Below are 16,311 nucleotides of genomic sequence, written 5' to 3' on the forward strand. Positions count from 1 at the left end.
ATGACCTCCCTCCCTCCTATGTAGGCACCCCTCGATTAGAAACATTGCGTAGAAAATAATACAAACTAATCAGTGTCATTTTTGCTCATGAAACATTTATAATAAATTTATGCGACAATAAATTTCTCATGTATTTTAGTTTCTCTGCAACTTGCGACCAAGCAAAAATATGAAACATGATAAATATTTTAAGCGAAAATAAGCGCTAAATAATCATTCTAGTTTAGTGATTTGGCGACTGAAAAAAAAAACATCCCTCTCACGGCAACCCTACTTGCGGCGCATTTCTTTGGCTTCTACCTGGGCCGTTTCATCTGCCGTTAAGAAATAACCTGGCGTTTGCGCGGTGCGTTTGTGTTGTGGTGATTTTCCGGACATTTCACGTGATTCATAACTTTGACGCTTGTTAATTAAATTTTCCTCTGTATTGTTGATTGAAATTAGAAACACAAGCTGGTGTATTGGGAAAAAATTACCTGAAATTCTGTGCTTTTCTCATTTGAATCGATCAACAATTGGATAGCAACATGTTTTGATCGGGACGGTCTACCTGTTGGGAACCGTGTTTTGGTTAAAAGCGGCGTTGTGAGGATTTTTTGTTATGCTTTTTGAACTTTTTTCGCCCTTGGACTATACTTCAAAAGGAGCGTCAAAGCTTTCTTGTTTTGGTAAGTACAATTCATTGTAATCTGTTCAAATTATTAGAAAATAATTAGTATCTACGCAATTTATTTAATTTAAATTCTTCCTAAACTTTAATTTATAAGGAACAGTTTTTATTTGATTTAATTCATCATGATCCTGTGTTAAATCATGATCCTCTGTCTGGGATTAATGTATGCGATTGTTTTTCCAATTTAAATCTACTTAATATAAATATTGCCGTATTGTTTGAAAAATGTACACATTGCCATAAAAGTCGCAAAGAATATTAACACAATCAATTAGTAGCTACTATCAGAGGTGCCCACAGGGGGGGATTTTGGCACAAGTTGCGATATCAAAGTTTTTGGGGTTTTCAAAATTTTTAACGTTTCTATTTAAATTTATAAATTGATTGATTTATTTTTAATTCGAATAATTTAATTTATTTTATTTTATTATTTTTACATTTTATTTCATTTCTTTACTTAGTGTATGTGTCATTGGCGTCGCATAGAACTTTTCTAATAAAATAATAATAGAAATAAATGAGTAAAAAATGTGTTAAAAATTAATAAAATAAAAAAACAGAGCTAAAAATAAAAAAGGGGAACTAATGTTCCCGAATTTTCATTGTCATTAAGTTAGAAGTATAAATAGTAAAATAATATATAGTAGCCAGGGTTGACCATCCCCCCCCCCAAGTTCAATGGCGCAAATCCCCTACTATTTTTCTCAACCCTCTTCCCCTTTTTTATTTTTAGCTCTGTTTTTTTTATGTTAATGTTGTTCATAGATATTTTTCTTTGAATTCTGATTTGTTGTTAATTACTTATTACTTTTTTCTTTTCCTTTTTATTGACCAATCATTCTTTTAAATCAATTATTTCTTGACTAGAAACTCAACTCTTTCTATTTCAAGCGTTGACATGAGTAAAGAAATTATTTCGGATTTTTAAGGAGATGTAAAAACTATTCAATGCAATCTTTTTATAAAATGTTTGTTGATACCAAAAATATTCTAAAAACGTAGCATTAATAAGTTGTTTTATATCGATTTGTGTTTCCTATTTACGACGTTACTATGGACTTAACGAAATAGTTCAAGTAGAATGTTAGGAGAGTGTTGGTTAGAGGGGATTAAACATTCCTTATATGTGGAAGAGTAATAAAAGTAATCAAATTTTGGAATGTCAAAAAATAAAGGTGTAAAAAAAAACAGTAGAAGTGCAAAGCATTCAAAATTTTTGATTTGCAATCTTTTTTGCGTTTAATTGTGTGTGAAAAATCATTCGATTTTTCCGAGCCGTGGCAAATCAGCCGCCCTTACCCATCTTCCTCCTAGTATTTATAACAAGTTTCTATGGGGAAAAAAGCAAAACATAGAAGTGAGGGTGAATTTGCCAACCCCCAGAAGTTGCAACCCAGAAAAGAGGCAATTCCAGGGCTTTTTTTCCAGAGATTTGGACGATCAGTGCCCCCCCCCCCCTCCGTTGAGTTATTGAAGCACTAATTATGCATTTTTGTATGTACGTTTTTTTTTTAAATAAATTTATTGAATACATTTCCTTTGCTCCCCCCTCCCGGAGAATTTTGAAATGACGGGCCTGCGCTACTGGGAATGGGCCGGGGAGGGGGGGAGGTCTTAACGTCAAACCTGGCTTATACTGATATTTTTCAATGTTACTTGCAGAATTTAGCATGGATGAAGAAAATGAGGAAAAGAAAAAAAAACATCCTTCGAGAGAAACTCGCAGCTGAGTTTTATGAAAATAAATAAAATGGGTAAACAAATTAGATGATAGAAAAAGATTGCGTAACGAGATAACCACTTAATTTTCGATACTATCACGATGCAGTTTATTTTAAAACGCGATTCCAAGAGGAACTTGAAAATTGTGTATTTGAAAATGCTCAAATTTAAGATTTTCCTCTCCTTCTACTACCAACGGCTCAACTGGAGTGGGATTGGGTTTCAACCAACCCCCTCCCCGAATTGATTCGCTTTATTTCATGAGTTTAATCTTGATGTTTATACATGCAAGTAAAGGAATGGCTGTTTTGACTCCTTACTCCCCCTTTACCTCTTACTAGGAGTAAATTATGGTTGCGCCACTGCATTCAACAATATACCATACTTTCATTTTCTCTATAATTTTCACCTTCTTTTCCTGCGTAGTGTAGAAATTGGAAAATACCTTTCCCTATAAAAGAAGAAAGAAAAATTAAATGCTTGCAAAAAATAAATAAATAAATGAAATTAAAACTAAATAAAATTTCTGCTTTATTTATTTTTTTTTTTCGTTAGTTATTCATTATGAAAGTTTTATACAGTTAAAATAACGTATGTTTTATTTCATGACATCTAATGCGTGAGATATTTTAATGGCTAAATTTGAAATAAATTGTTGACTGTTCACACAAAGGATTCATTTTTTAAAAGGATAATTACTTATTTGTTACGTTAAAACATTTAAAAATGGAATAAAACATTTAAAAGTTAAATTAAACATTCAAAAATTGTAGGTGGTAAGTAAAAATGACATGGTAAATATGACACCTTGACAGCAGAAGTGACAATGCTCAAAAGAACAGCATTAAAGAAGGGCCAAGGCTTTGAACAATTCTACTTTTAACTGATTTATTCTTAATTCTACTCTACAGTTATGATTGCAAATGCCTATGTGCACATGCGATTGCATATTTTTGCTTTTTTTGACGTCAATGCATATAATTGCATCAAAACGGCAGATTTTCAAAACAGCTGTGTGTTTTTTTTTTTTTTTTTGAGGGATTTTTTTTTTTTGGCGCACTTTAATTTTTTTTTCTCATAAAAGGAAGATTGAACGATTCTGTTTTGTTCTTCATAAAAAAAAAAAAAAAAAAAAAAAAAAAAAATCGGGAGATCTGTGGGTTTTTCTTAGGTTGCCTGACTTTCTATGCGTACTATTTCCTTGCAAATTTTTGCTAAATAAAGCCCATTCGTGTTTTTTTTTTTAGACGAGAAACTTTAACTAGTGTGAAAAAAAAAATTTTAGCACATATTTTTAAAAATTTTTAGCGCACATTTTAGGAATTTTACTGCAAATTTGTATGCATGTTTTGATGATTTTATAGTGCATATAATTCGTAGCATTAATTACCATAATACGAGAAAAATATTTACGATGTTATGTTTACTGATTGGTTTTTATAAATCAATGTATACTGAAAGTTAAAATTTTTCTTTAAAGTTAATAAATTTTAACGAAGTGACACTGTCGGTTATCGCTTACGTACGCCACCACGTACCAGTTACGTAAACTAGCGTCGCGAGTTTTGTGGCAAGAAATAATATTATATTTAGATTTTAAATCAAAAATTAGAGCACCCCTCCCCCTATTCTTACGTCACATCACTTCTGATGGCATGGTGCGAAATATTTAAGTTTTTAAATTGTTACAAATTCAAATGTAATTCAAATATTTAACTTAAATACAATTAAATACATACATTTTTGCAATTAAAACATTATTTGATGTTTCATAACGTGAAGCTTAAGGAGACAAATCACGTCTCTGTGTAAAATATGAGGAATATTCACTTTCTTCATCTCTTTTTCCTCCACGTGATAGAAGTAGGGGAATGTGGGACAAAGTGAAATAGTTAAGATACCTTATTTTTTTCAAATGGAACATGTTGGAAATTCGTTCTGAAAATTACGGTGCATAAAGAAAAAACAATATATTTAATAATAAAACTTGCATTGAAACATAATTTGATTTTTAGAAACAATTATGTACCTTCACAAAGAGGTGGAAAATATTCACTACTTTTTTTTTCCATGGGGCAAAGTGAAAAAGGAAATATTTTTCTAATGAAATATTTTCTATTGGATCAATAAAGATATTTTTGATCAACTAAATGAGTAAATAAAAGAATGAACGGAAATAAAATAAAAAGAATGAACGGAAATAAAATAAAAAGAATGAACGGAAATAAAATAAAACAATAAACGAATAAATAAATAGATAAACAAGTTAATGAGAAGGATAAATCAGTTAATAAAATAGTGAATCAAAGAGAAAATAAATGAATGAATGAGTAAAGAATGGAGTTATTGAATGACGGAATATAAAGAATTAATTAATAAATGAATACGTAAGTAATTTAATATAAGATTGAATTGAGTTAATGAAATGAACTATTTCACTTTGCCCCATCCACTTTGCCCGCGTACTCGACCCACTGTACAAAGCATTTAAAATACTAAAACAGATAAATACTACACGGAATATTAGTAGATCTCAATTAATATTTAAATTGTTGATAATAAAAACTTTATCATAGAAAAATAACAAAATAATTTTTGACTTACAGCAAAATATTACATAATGAGTATCAATGTTTCAAAACTGCTTGCGTTATCATATTCTTTTCTTTTCAAAGATAATCTTTCCTTGACAGCAATAGACTACATGTGTTACTACATAGTTAAAATATTACTAGATGCGTTGCGCTGAAAGCAGAAGAAATATTTCACCATTTCACTTTGCCCCACATGCCCCTCCATATAAATGTATAATATATAAATGTATTGCGAACAATTTTAACTCTTGATTCTTCAGAAACGTTTAACAGCTCTTGAGCTGTCTGCGACGCAAATCATAAGTAAATAAATAAATAAAAAAATCTGCAAGATAACTAACATCGATTAATCGTTAAATCTAAATTGGCACTGAAAAATGCTTGAAAATAAAATGCTAATACAAGTGAATAGCAAATTTCGGGAAGGATCCATCTCGAGGTCTGTCTAAAAGTGACTTTTTCCTCCTTTTTCATGTACGCATGCGGATCTGGAGATGTTAAATTTCCTGAAATTTTGAAAGAGTGAAGAAAAGAACCCTTTCTTTTTCTGTTTTTTCTGGAAAGAAATGGATTTCTTTTAAAACTGTAAAACTAGATTTTTAAGTTATACTTTCTTAGAAAATATAAAGTGCTAAACATTTAAAAATGTATGCAATCCATTTTTTTTCTTAAGGGGGGGGGGGGCACATTTTGAAAAAAAAAATATTTCAGTTTAGAGCTTTGACATTTTTTGCACTGATTCACCAACTATTTAATAAGCAAAATCATGACAAATATATGAATTTATTGTTATTTTTTTAATTTTTTTTAATGGGGTTGCTTTAAATCGCTAAAACTCAAAATATTCTTGGTAAATTTTCAATTAAAAAAAAATCTGCACAAATATTTAAGCTTTAATTTTTTATTCGGCGATTTAAAAAATATTAATTCAATAAAAAATAGAAAAAATTTGAAATTTTTTTTTCTAAAAATTCAAAGATACTTTTTTTCCCTTTTAAATCATATTTTTGCAAAAAACTTTTTTTTTTAAATTTGCCAAAAAAAGGTTGAAGTAAACTGTTTGAAAACGATATGCTCCAAATTTCATTACTTTAGCTTTATTAATTCTTGACTTACAAGAGTTTGAATGCAAAAAATTGGGACAAATTGCATCATGGAGAAAAACGTTTTAAAGTTTTAAAGTAAAGAATAATATTCGTTAAATGCATGCAACAAAAATAACCATATCTTTTGTTCTAGTTAAGATAGAAACAAGATTCAAACTTCCTTTTTAGCAGGAAAAAAAAAAAATAAAAAAATAATGATAAAAAAAATGTATATAAAATTGTAAAACTTGATGATTTTTGTGTGCCGGACCCCCTTAAGAGAAATGTGCAAAAACATTTACCATTTATAAAAGTAAAAATCGTAAAATTTTTACTTTATTCTTGAACTTTTTTCGACACTTGATTCGCATGATTGTATAAAACGATGAAAAGGCAAAATGTTTGGGGGTAGAAAAAGTGATGAATGTACTAATACTAATGCTCATATTTTGAAACAGGTAAAAGTCCAGTTTTGAAAGTAACGCTACCCCCCCCCCCCCCTTTTTTTTTTTAATGTCAGCTGAACTTTTATTCTGGCGAATTTCCACACCGTGGTTTACTGCTGACGTAACCGTGACCGGGAGTTTCTTACGGATTAGTTACAAATCCTATTGAATTCGAACCTTCGTTTGACTGTAAATGCGCAAATCTTTCATCTGCGACAACTGCTGAAATGTTTCCAGCACATTTAAACTAGTTTATTAACGCCTACTTCTATGCACTGAAATTTAAGTGTCGCTACCGTTCTGCGTTGAAGCTTATGTTTTTAACACTATTACACAGATCCAAAAAAAAAAAAAAAAAATTGCAAAGTGCCCAACATTTTTTAATTAATTTGATTTTCTCGAAATTTTGTATTTTGGTTCTAAAAGTGAAAAGAGTTTTTCTCCATTAGCTTTACTTTATGAGATTCAGCCCATTTAAATCGGGGTTTGTGTCAAATGCAGCATTTTCAGCTGATTTTTTAAACCATATTTGTTAATATAACGCAGTGCTTCTCAAACGTTGTCAACAGACGACCCCTTTTAGGGACCATGCGGACCCCTGTCATTGAAGTGTATACAGGGTGTTCCGTCTTAACCTGCAAGACCTTTATTTTCGCAACCGTCAGTCCTAGATGTATACTTCTAATTGCAGAAGTGTTCGAAATCAGATGCATAGTTAAGATATTGACAGTTTGAAGCAAAAATAAAAAGTCAAAAAACACAAAATTTAACTTTTTATACGGGCCCTAGGTCCGCTAACTTATATTTGGTGAAATAATCTCCATTGAAAGATATTACTGACACAAAAGGTTTGACATGAGTACCACCAATATTCACCGAGATATGAAACGTAGCGTTTTGTGACTTTACTCGCCGTCAAAAACACTTTTTGTGGGAAAATATAGCGGTTTACAAGTTTTTAAAATTACATGTGTGAATAGAGTGTGGGTTTTTCAAATTGTTCGAGGTTTTGTAGTGTGTTTTTGCGTATCACTGCATAACATTTGCATTTATTTTTGAATAGCAATGAAAAATAAATAATTTGTTTTTCTGACGAAGACGACCTGTCATTCTTCTGAAAGGGCGATAAGTTCCAATCTCATCTTCTGTATGGTCCCTTAAAACTTTGAACTGGAATATCTCCTTGAGTTTTGGTCGCACAAATGTCAAGTTTTTTTGTGTCAGTAATAGTTTTCAATGGAGATTATTTTCCTAAATATAACTTTCTCTAAATATTAGTTAGGGGACCTGGGGCCTTTATAAAAAGTTCAATTTTGTATTTTTTGACTTATTTTCATTTTTTGCCTCAAACTTTCAATATCTCAACTCTGCATCTAATTTGGAACATTTTTGCCATTGGAAGTACACATCTAGGGCCCAACAGTTGCGAAAATAAAAGTCTTGCAGGTTAAAACAGAACACCCTGTAGATACTTGAACTTTTTAGGTAATTGAAAATAATTACATTAACCAGTACCAATTAGAGGGGGAAACCTTACAAACTTTAGTAAAAAACAATTGTCGTTGAAATTTAAAGCAAATTCCCTTTCATCAACGACAGAAAGCATTTTTTATTAAGTTTCCCTTATTTCATCTGAAAATGAAAAAGCTTAGCAAGGTTAATGTGATGTGAAACGTCTCATCCACTGTACTTTTTGCAAAAAATTGTCTTATTCTATTCGAATATTCTAATGATACCCATGGGTTTTGACCACTTCCTGTGCCGAACACATAAAGAAATTCTGTTCTCTTACATTAGTGTTTGGACTTCGTGGGTGGTCTATTCGATCGAAAATGCTGGCAACGAGCAGTCAAACGTTCTGTTTTTGTTAAAATTTAAATACATTTCTTAGCTTGTTTCACATGACTAGCTTTTGAAAACTTTAATCAAAACCAGTGTTGTTTATCTCTTAGTTCTCATAATGATCTTTAGTCCCAGTTCCAGAAGTCAAAGTACTGAACATATTGAGAGTGATTTAAACCAATGTCTTGTTCTCCAGAGGTGAGAGCTTCCTGAAAAAATTGAAAAAATGATTGTTTCATGATAAAAAATAGTTTTTAATAAAAGTATAGTTATGTTTTCTTAGGAAACATATTTTGTTTTTCTTCTTAACAGGAATATACATAAAACTTTACTTTAAAAGAAAATTGCCTTTCTGTCTGTTCCCTAACCCCCAGAACTTTTCTTTTTCAGTACACCAACAAACATAAATACATATGTGGTTACGTATTTACACACTCAACTATTGATATTCACTTGATGACAGACTGCGTGGTTTCGTTGAAGCATGAAACGGCTCGATCGCCTATGTATGATCTTGGAGCGCTATATCTCGAACTGTCGCCAGTTATGTTCAAAACAGGCCCGTCATTTTGGTTGATCAGGAAGGACCGATTGCGTCCTGGCTTTGAAAATTAATTTTTTTGCTTATAAGTGGACGTGGTTTTTGTTGTTTTCCGATTCAATTTTCATTGCATTGGCTCAAAAGACACCTGCATTTTTTGCAGGTGAAAATTTTGGTTTTCAAAAGCAAAAGCATTAGTAAAACATCATTTAATATTTTTCAAACTTTTTCTCCTTCGAAGTTTACCGTGGACCCTCTAATAGGGTTCGGCGGACCCCCTAGGGTCCGCGGACCACAGCTTGGAGAGCCCTGATGTAATGTTTACATCTTACGTACACAGCCGAGTTCTTTTGTTCAGCCAAAAATGAAAAAATGAAGGGGGGGGGGAAATATTGTAGTAATATTCAAATTTATTAAATTTTTGAATAACTATTATTATCTAAAAATATTATATAATATTTTTTTAATAACATTCAACAGGTCGCCTTTTGTAAATCATTTCGTCAGTGATTTACTCATATCTTCTCAGATGAGTCAATAGATGAATAAAGTTGTTTTGAGCACTTTGATTAATGATCATATCAAAGGTTTTGGGGAGAATTGTTGAAATATTCAGTCTCAAGGATGGTTCAATATCCTTGTCGATTTCTTTTTACATTTTTTATGCTATTAGTAGCGTGGAAAATATTTGCTCTCACAGATAAGTTGCACAAAAAGAAACAAGATGTTTGCGTGCTTTGTTAGGAAAATCTTTGAATTCAGACTGAACAAGAAACCAAAACGAACATAGGGTAACGGTACCAGTCACAGACATGCTTAAGACATCGGTCTCAGGTTAACTCAATTTTCTGAACCTTTTAATGTATTTAGACTTTTTTAACTATTTTTCTCTCAAGCAACTACATTTCATCTAATGCTTCTGGATCCTCTGAACTAGTTAATTCTATTTTTATTTGCGCAATTTCGAAAAAAGGTCCGACCCAGTAACAGACACCGAAAAATCTGATGATACCCAGTAACAGATAGGATGAGAAAAAGATGAGTTATGGACAAAATTCCCTTTTTCTCTCAAATTTCAAAATGTGCAAATATTCTTTAATTTTAGAACTAAAGCGTTATGAAATTCAAAATGAACATGAAACACCAGCTGACCTCGTGGTGGCTGTTCATAATCTTCCACCACTGCCTTGTAAATACCAGTTGGCTCATACAATTCACTGTGATAACACTAGATGGTTGCATCGTATTCATGGGCCAAAGCAAGATCAGTTTTATCCGCCTAAAATTATCGTTATTTAAATCCAAACTTATGACTGTCTGTTACTGGACCCTTGTCTGTTACTGGTGCTGTTACTCTAAATCCTTTTCTTCTGTGCGGAAAAAGTCTCAAGTAAACAGGTCGTTTTTTTCTCTCTCTCAAAAGGCAAAGAATTATCTCTTTGAGCTAAAATATGGCTACTCGCCCCAAGGACGTAGCCTAGGGGGAGGTCCATGAGGTCCAGACAACCCCCCTTCCCGAAAGACCATTGTCTATTTTTTGTCATTTGTTGCACCTCACGTCAACAAAAATTTTTCCAAAGAGAAAAATTTTATGAAACCTGGTATTTTTCCCTTTAATATTCCCATTAATAGGCAATTTTCTCGCATCCGTATCGATTCAGAACACGAGAGCCTCGTGAAACTGCAGTTCCTTCTTGCCACCGAGACAGTAAAGTAAGCAGGTTACAATCAAATATTGTTATGATAATTTGTAACAGAGCATATTTCTATTTTCCCTGTAGTTGTTTACAATTATTTTTTTTAATTTTAAAAAGACTGATTTGTACAGAAGTTGTTTTGTATCAGCAGAATAAACAGAACTCGTATTTGGTTGTGAGATAGGTGAGTGCAATGCCTCCTCTTGAATTTTTAAATGAAGCATCAAATTGAAAACATCAAAGGAAAATTGCCAATAATGTTCAAATCATTCATGACCTTACAAAAATAAATTTATAAAAAGCAATCATTTACATTTTTTTCCAAAATGTTGTTAAAATAAAAATACATAGATGCTTAATTTCATTCATTATACATTCCATTACTCGCCATGTAAAAGATCTCTCAGGTATTCGTTTGGTTTGACAAAATTAAACCCCTAGTGCAGTTTCGCATCGCAGAGAGCTCAAGTATTTCCATCTGGTGGAAATTCGGCGTCAAAACCTCCTGTGCCAGTCACATCCGCGCCTTAATGGTAGCATATGAAAGACTATATGCTGTATCAGTGATTCACACTAGGTCCGAAAAAGCTAAAGCCACTAACGAAGCCCCCATTAAAAATACAAAAATACCATAACGTATCCTAAGATAGCTTATTTTACCAATTCGTTGCAAAAAAAAAAAAAAAAAAAAACGATAAAAAAAAAAAAAAAAAACCGACAAACGCCTTTTTTTAAAAAAATGATTGCAGGAAAGGAAGTCTCCGTCCCTCAAAGAGTAAATAGTTTGTTCAAGCTTTTAAATGATGGTTAGAAATGATAATTAGAAAACGGATAAAATTAAAAATTTCATTCAATTTCGTATTATCAAGAGAATGTTATAAACGTAAATAAAGAACTAGTTCAAGTTTTTTAAATGAAACCTTGCTAATATTTTCATCGAGAGGGTGGTTGAATTTCGCGAGAAATCTTGTTCAAATCGTACAGGGTGGCGGAAATACGTTATATAGCATTCATACAGTTATACATTCGACTCGATAGATATAGATTTCTTTATTTTTTCAAATAAAATGACTTGTGCATATTTTGTTGAAATATATTACCAAGCTTTAATATTTTATTAAATTATCACCTGCATTTTCCAAGTAATCCCTAGAACAGTTTTTAGCCTACTTTCCCAGTAAAAATCAGAGAAAGAAGAAAAAAGCATGAAAGAAGGCTTAATACATCTTAAAAATATCCCGAAAAACAAAAAAAAGTCAAAAATAAATAAAATAGTTAGATAAATATTGAAAAATTAAAAATTGGAAAGTAGGGTATTGAGATGGGGAAAAATGTCTGTCTGTCTGTCTTTCTGTCTGTCTGTCTGTCCCCCCCTAATAACTTTTCAATGAATAGTCCGATTCGAACAAATTTTTTTTTTTGTTAGAAAGATCTCGGCGAGGACATCTCATTCCCATAATTCATTTTTTGATTTGAACAATTTTTCGTTCAATTTTGAACAGTTCAAAAAACTTAACATTAGCGCCTACACTGTAAAAAAAATCCGGAAACGTTTCTGAGTATATCGTGCAGCTGTGGTTCATGAAAGTTTCAAAAACGTTTCTGAGTATTTCGGAATTCTCTTTCTGTAATGTCCAGAAACGTGTCTGAGTATTTCGGAATCCTCTTTCTGTAATTTTCAGAAACGTTTCTGAGTAATTCGGAATCCTCTTTCTGTAATGTCCAGAAACGTGTCTGAGTATTTCGGAATCCTCTTTCTGTAATTTTCAGAAACGTTTCTGAGTATTTCGGAATCCTCTTTCCGTAATTTCCAGAAAAGTTTCTGAGTATTCTGTGCAGCTGTGGTTCATGAAAGTTTCGAAAACGTTTCCGAGTATTTCGGAATTCTCCAAACAATTTTCAAAAACGTTTCCGAGAATTTCGGAATCCTTTTTCCGTGATTTTTTCTAAAATATAATTCTTTATTATAGTATTGCATACCATATCAGTTTCAATTCTTTCATACTAAGAGCAATAATACAAGCAATTTTAGAATCATTCGTGGATTTTTTTTTTTTTTTTTGAATTTCTAATGACAAATAGCATGGTTAACAGCATAACATATGCACAGTTATAAATTTTTGAAAAATTGTGAAATAATCTAGTAGTTTCATTCCTAATCACAAAATCGTCGGGGAATTGGAGTGGGGGTACCTTCTGAAAAGTGGGGATTGTTTGTTAAACAATCTTAAACTTCAGTTTTTCTCTCAATATTTTCAAGACAAAACTATCAACATATTGTATTTTTAATGCAGAACTTAAAAACATATCTGCACTGTAAAAAAAATCCGGAAACGTTTCTGAGTATATCGTGCAGCTGTGGTTCATGAAAGTTTCAAAAACGTTTCTGAGTATTTCGGAATCCTCTTTCTGTAATGTCCAGAAACGTGTCTGAGTATTTCGGAATCCTCTTTCTGTAATGTCCAGAAACGTGTCTGAGTATTTCGGAATCCTCTTTCTGTAATTTTCAGAAACGTTTCTGAGTATTTCGGAATCCTCTTTCCGTAATTTCCAGAATTGTTTCTAAATATTCTGTGCAGCTGTGGTTCATGAAAGTTTCGAAAACGTTTCCGAGTATTTCGGAATTCTCCAAACAATTTTCAAAAACGTTTCCGAGAATTTCGGAATCCTTTTTCCGTGATTTTTTCTAAAACATAATTCTTTATTATAGTATTGCATACCATATCAGTTTCAATTCTTTCATATCTAAGAGCAATAATACAAGCAATTTTAGAATTATTCGTGGATTTTTTTTTTTGGAATTTCTAATGACAAATAGCATGGTTAACAGCATAACATATGCACAGTTATAAATTTTTGAAAAATTATGAAATAATCTAGTAGTTTCATTCCTAATCACAAAATCGTCGGGGAATTGGAGTGGGGGTACCTTCTGAAAAGTGGGGATTGTTTGTTAAACAATCTTAAACTTCAGTTTTTCTCTCAATATTTTCAAGACAAAACTATCAACATATTGTATTTTTAATGCAGAACTTAAAAACATATCTTGTATCAAACTTGATAGCTTTTATCTTCGGATAAAATTTGACAGGACTTACCTACCCTTCGCGTTCCTAAATTCGTTCACCTCAAGTCAATTTCTCTGACGAACAAAGTGTACCGAAAAGTACCAACAGAGAAATTGATGAATTTAAATATGACACCAAGTCCCCCTGCTGGAACCATTCGGGTTGATTCTTCTGTTCTTGCCCTTTTCCAGCTCATCACAAATATAAATACTTATTCAAAATAGGTTACTGATTTTATTTTTAGTGTGCGCAAAATGCATTATATATTTTATTTATTAAAACATTGAACTCTATTACATGATTATTCCATTTCATATATACGAGAATAACCCCTCCCCCACCATAAAAGTGATGGTGCACCCATAAAATGCTATGAAGCGCCCACCCCCCCTTGAAAAAGCAACATCATATACATTATAAATCAAAGTATCACATACATTATAAATCAAAGTATCATATAAATTATAAGTCAAATACTTTAATATGGTGTAAAAATACAAAATTATTTTATCAAGTCTTTTTTTTTTCTTTTTTTTTTTTTTTTTTTTGCTTTTGGTAAAATTGAGGCTCGTAAAACGAAAAAAATGAAGACACTTTTAAATACATATATGTATCTATTTGTTAAATAAATTAATACACATTTAACTAATTTAAAGCGTTTCGCTAATGCAAATATTTAAAGAGATATCGTCATTTAGATAATACTGAAGCACTATGTTCCTAATTACAAGAGATAGTTTTTTTTTTTACTTCATACAATCTAGCTACACTGTTTACAAGAGAATGAAAACATGCAACCTTAAAGAGAACTATCAAACCTGACAATTTGCATATTATAACATTTAATTCATAATGCTTGATACATAGCCAAATATTAACTGAGATTGACACATAAAAACAAAGTACACAATAACACATATTTAAATTTTTTTATAATCTTCAATTCATCAATTTTACAGAATAAAACTAGACACACTTGCACTTTAAATATGTGTTCTATGTAATGTAAAATATTTTCAAATTGCAATAGTTCACAACGAAAAAATAATACTGAAGAAAATAGTTTTTTTTTAACGAGATTTATATGAACTAAATAAATCTCTTTAAAGTAATAGAGTTGCAAAGCGACTTACCTATTCGTCGGTGGTGGTCTTTTGCAGGCTTTGGTCACCAAAAAGGTGATTTTTATGACAGAATAAAATTCTGCCAACAAAAATTACCCATTTGGTAGAAAGAAGAAAAGTATCCAAGAAAAAAGTAAATTACCTACACAAGTTATGCGACGCAATGAATTTACATGGCGTCCTCTCGGTAGTTATTTGGTTTTCAATTTCAGTTTGTATTCCTTCCGCGAGCATGCGTCGAGAATTTGCACTTCGTACTTAAAAATAAGTGACATAGCTTCAAATTCAATCTTATGACGATACATGTGCAAGAAAATATAAGACTTTAGAATTATCTTCAGTGAATTCATGCGAGGAACAAAACTTCTACTAATCCCCTTGATGAGTGTTCATTCGCATACATGAGTCAGCACTTGTTTTCATTGCGTGCTTTCGAAAGTTTCAGTTTAGATTTGCTGCTGGACTATAAAATTGTGAGCTGCGCATGCGTCGACTCTTACTTTCTTGCTATACGGGAAACGTTTTTGATTATAGCAGAAAACTGCGGAGGGCGTACGAATCTGTGTATTACGGAAAACTTTTTTATATATTCAGAGAGTTTTCCGAGATTTTTTACAGTGTGGTATCAAACTTGATAGCTTTTATCTACGGATAAAATTTGACAGGACTTACCTACCCTTCGCGTTCCGGAATTCGTTCACCTCAAGTCAATTTCTCTGACGAACGAAGTGTACCGAAAAGTACCAACAGAGAAATTGATGAATTTAAATATGACACCAAGCCCCCCTGCTGGAACCATTCGGGTTGATTCTTCTGTTCTTGCCCTTTTCCAGCTCATCACAAATATAAATACTTATTCAAAATAGGTTACTGATTTTATTTTTACAGTGTGCGCAAAATGCATTATATATTTTATTTATTAAAACATTGAACTCTATTACATGATTATTCCATTTCATATATACGAGAATCCCCCCCCCCCACCATAAGAGTGATGGTGCACCCATAAAATGCTATGAAGCGCCCACCCCCCCTTGAAAAAGCAACATCATATACATTATAAATCAAAGTATCGTTTCGCTAATGCAAATATTTAAAGAGATAGCGTCATTTAGATAATACTGAAGCACTATGTTCCTAATTACAAGAGATAGTTTTTTTTTTTACTTCATACAATCTAGCCACACTGTTTACAAGATAATGAAAACATGCAACCTTAAAGACGAACTATCAAACCTGACAATTTGCATATTATAACATTTAATTCATAATGCTTGATACATAAATGTTCAGCCAAATATTAACTGAGATTGACACATAAAAACAAAGTACACAATAACACTTATTTAAAGTTTTTATAATCTTCAATTCATAAATTTTACAGAATGAAACTAGACGCACTTGCACTTTAAATATGTGTTCTATGTAATGTAAAATATTTTCAAATTGCAATAGTTCACAACGAAAAAATGATATTGAAGAAAATAGTTTTTTTAACGAGATTTAATTGAACTAAATC

General features: G+C 31.6%; 1 protein-coding gene across 1 annotated transcript in view; it reads left to right on the plus strand.

The window, feature by feature from the left end:
• Positions 1-338: 338 nt before the first annotated feature.
• The window catches only part of LOC129224044 (epidermal growth factor receptor kinase substrate 8-like), a 171,512-nt gene continuing 155,539 nt past the window's right edge, over positions 339-16,311 (plus strand). The window contains exon 1 of the mRNA XM_054858443.1: positions 339-668. The gene's annotated coding sequence lies outside the window, so the exon portion shown is untranslated. The remainder of the gene's footprint in view (positions 669-16,311) is intronic.

Source organism: Uloborus diversus, chromosome 6, assembly GCF_026930045.1.
Source record: "Uloborus diversus isolate 005 chromosome 6, Udiv.v.3.1, whole genome shotgun sequence".
Classification (NCBI taxonomy): Eukaryota; Metazoa; Arthropoda; class Arachnida; order Araneae; family Uloboridae; genus Uloborus; species Uloborus diversus.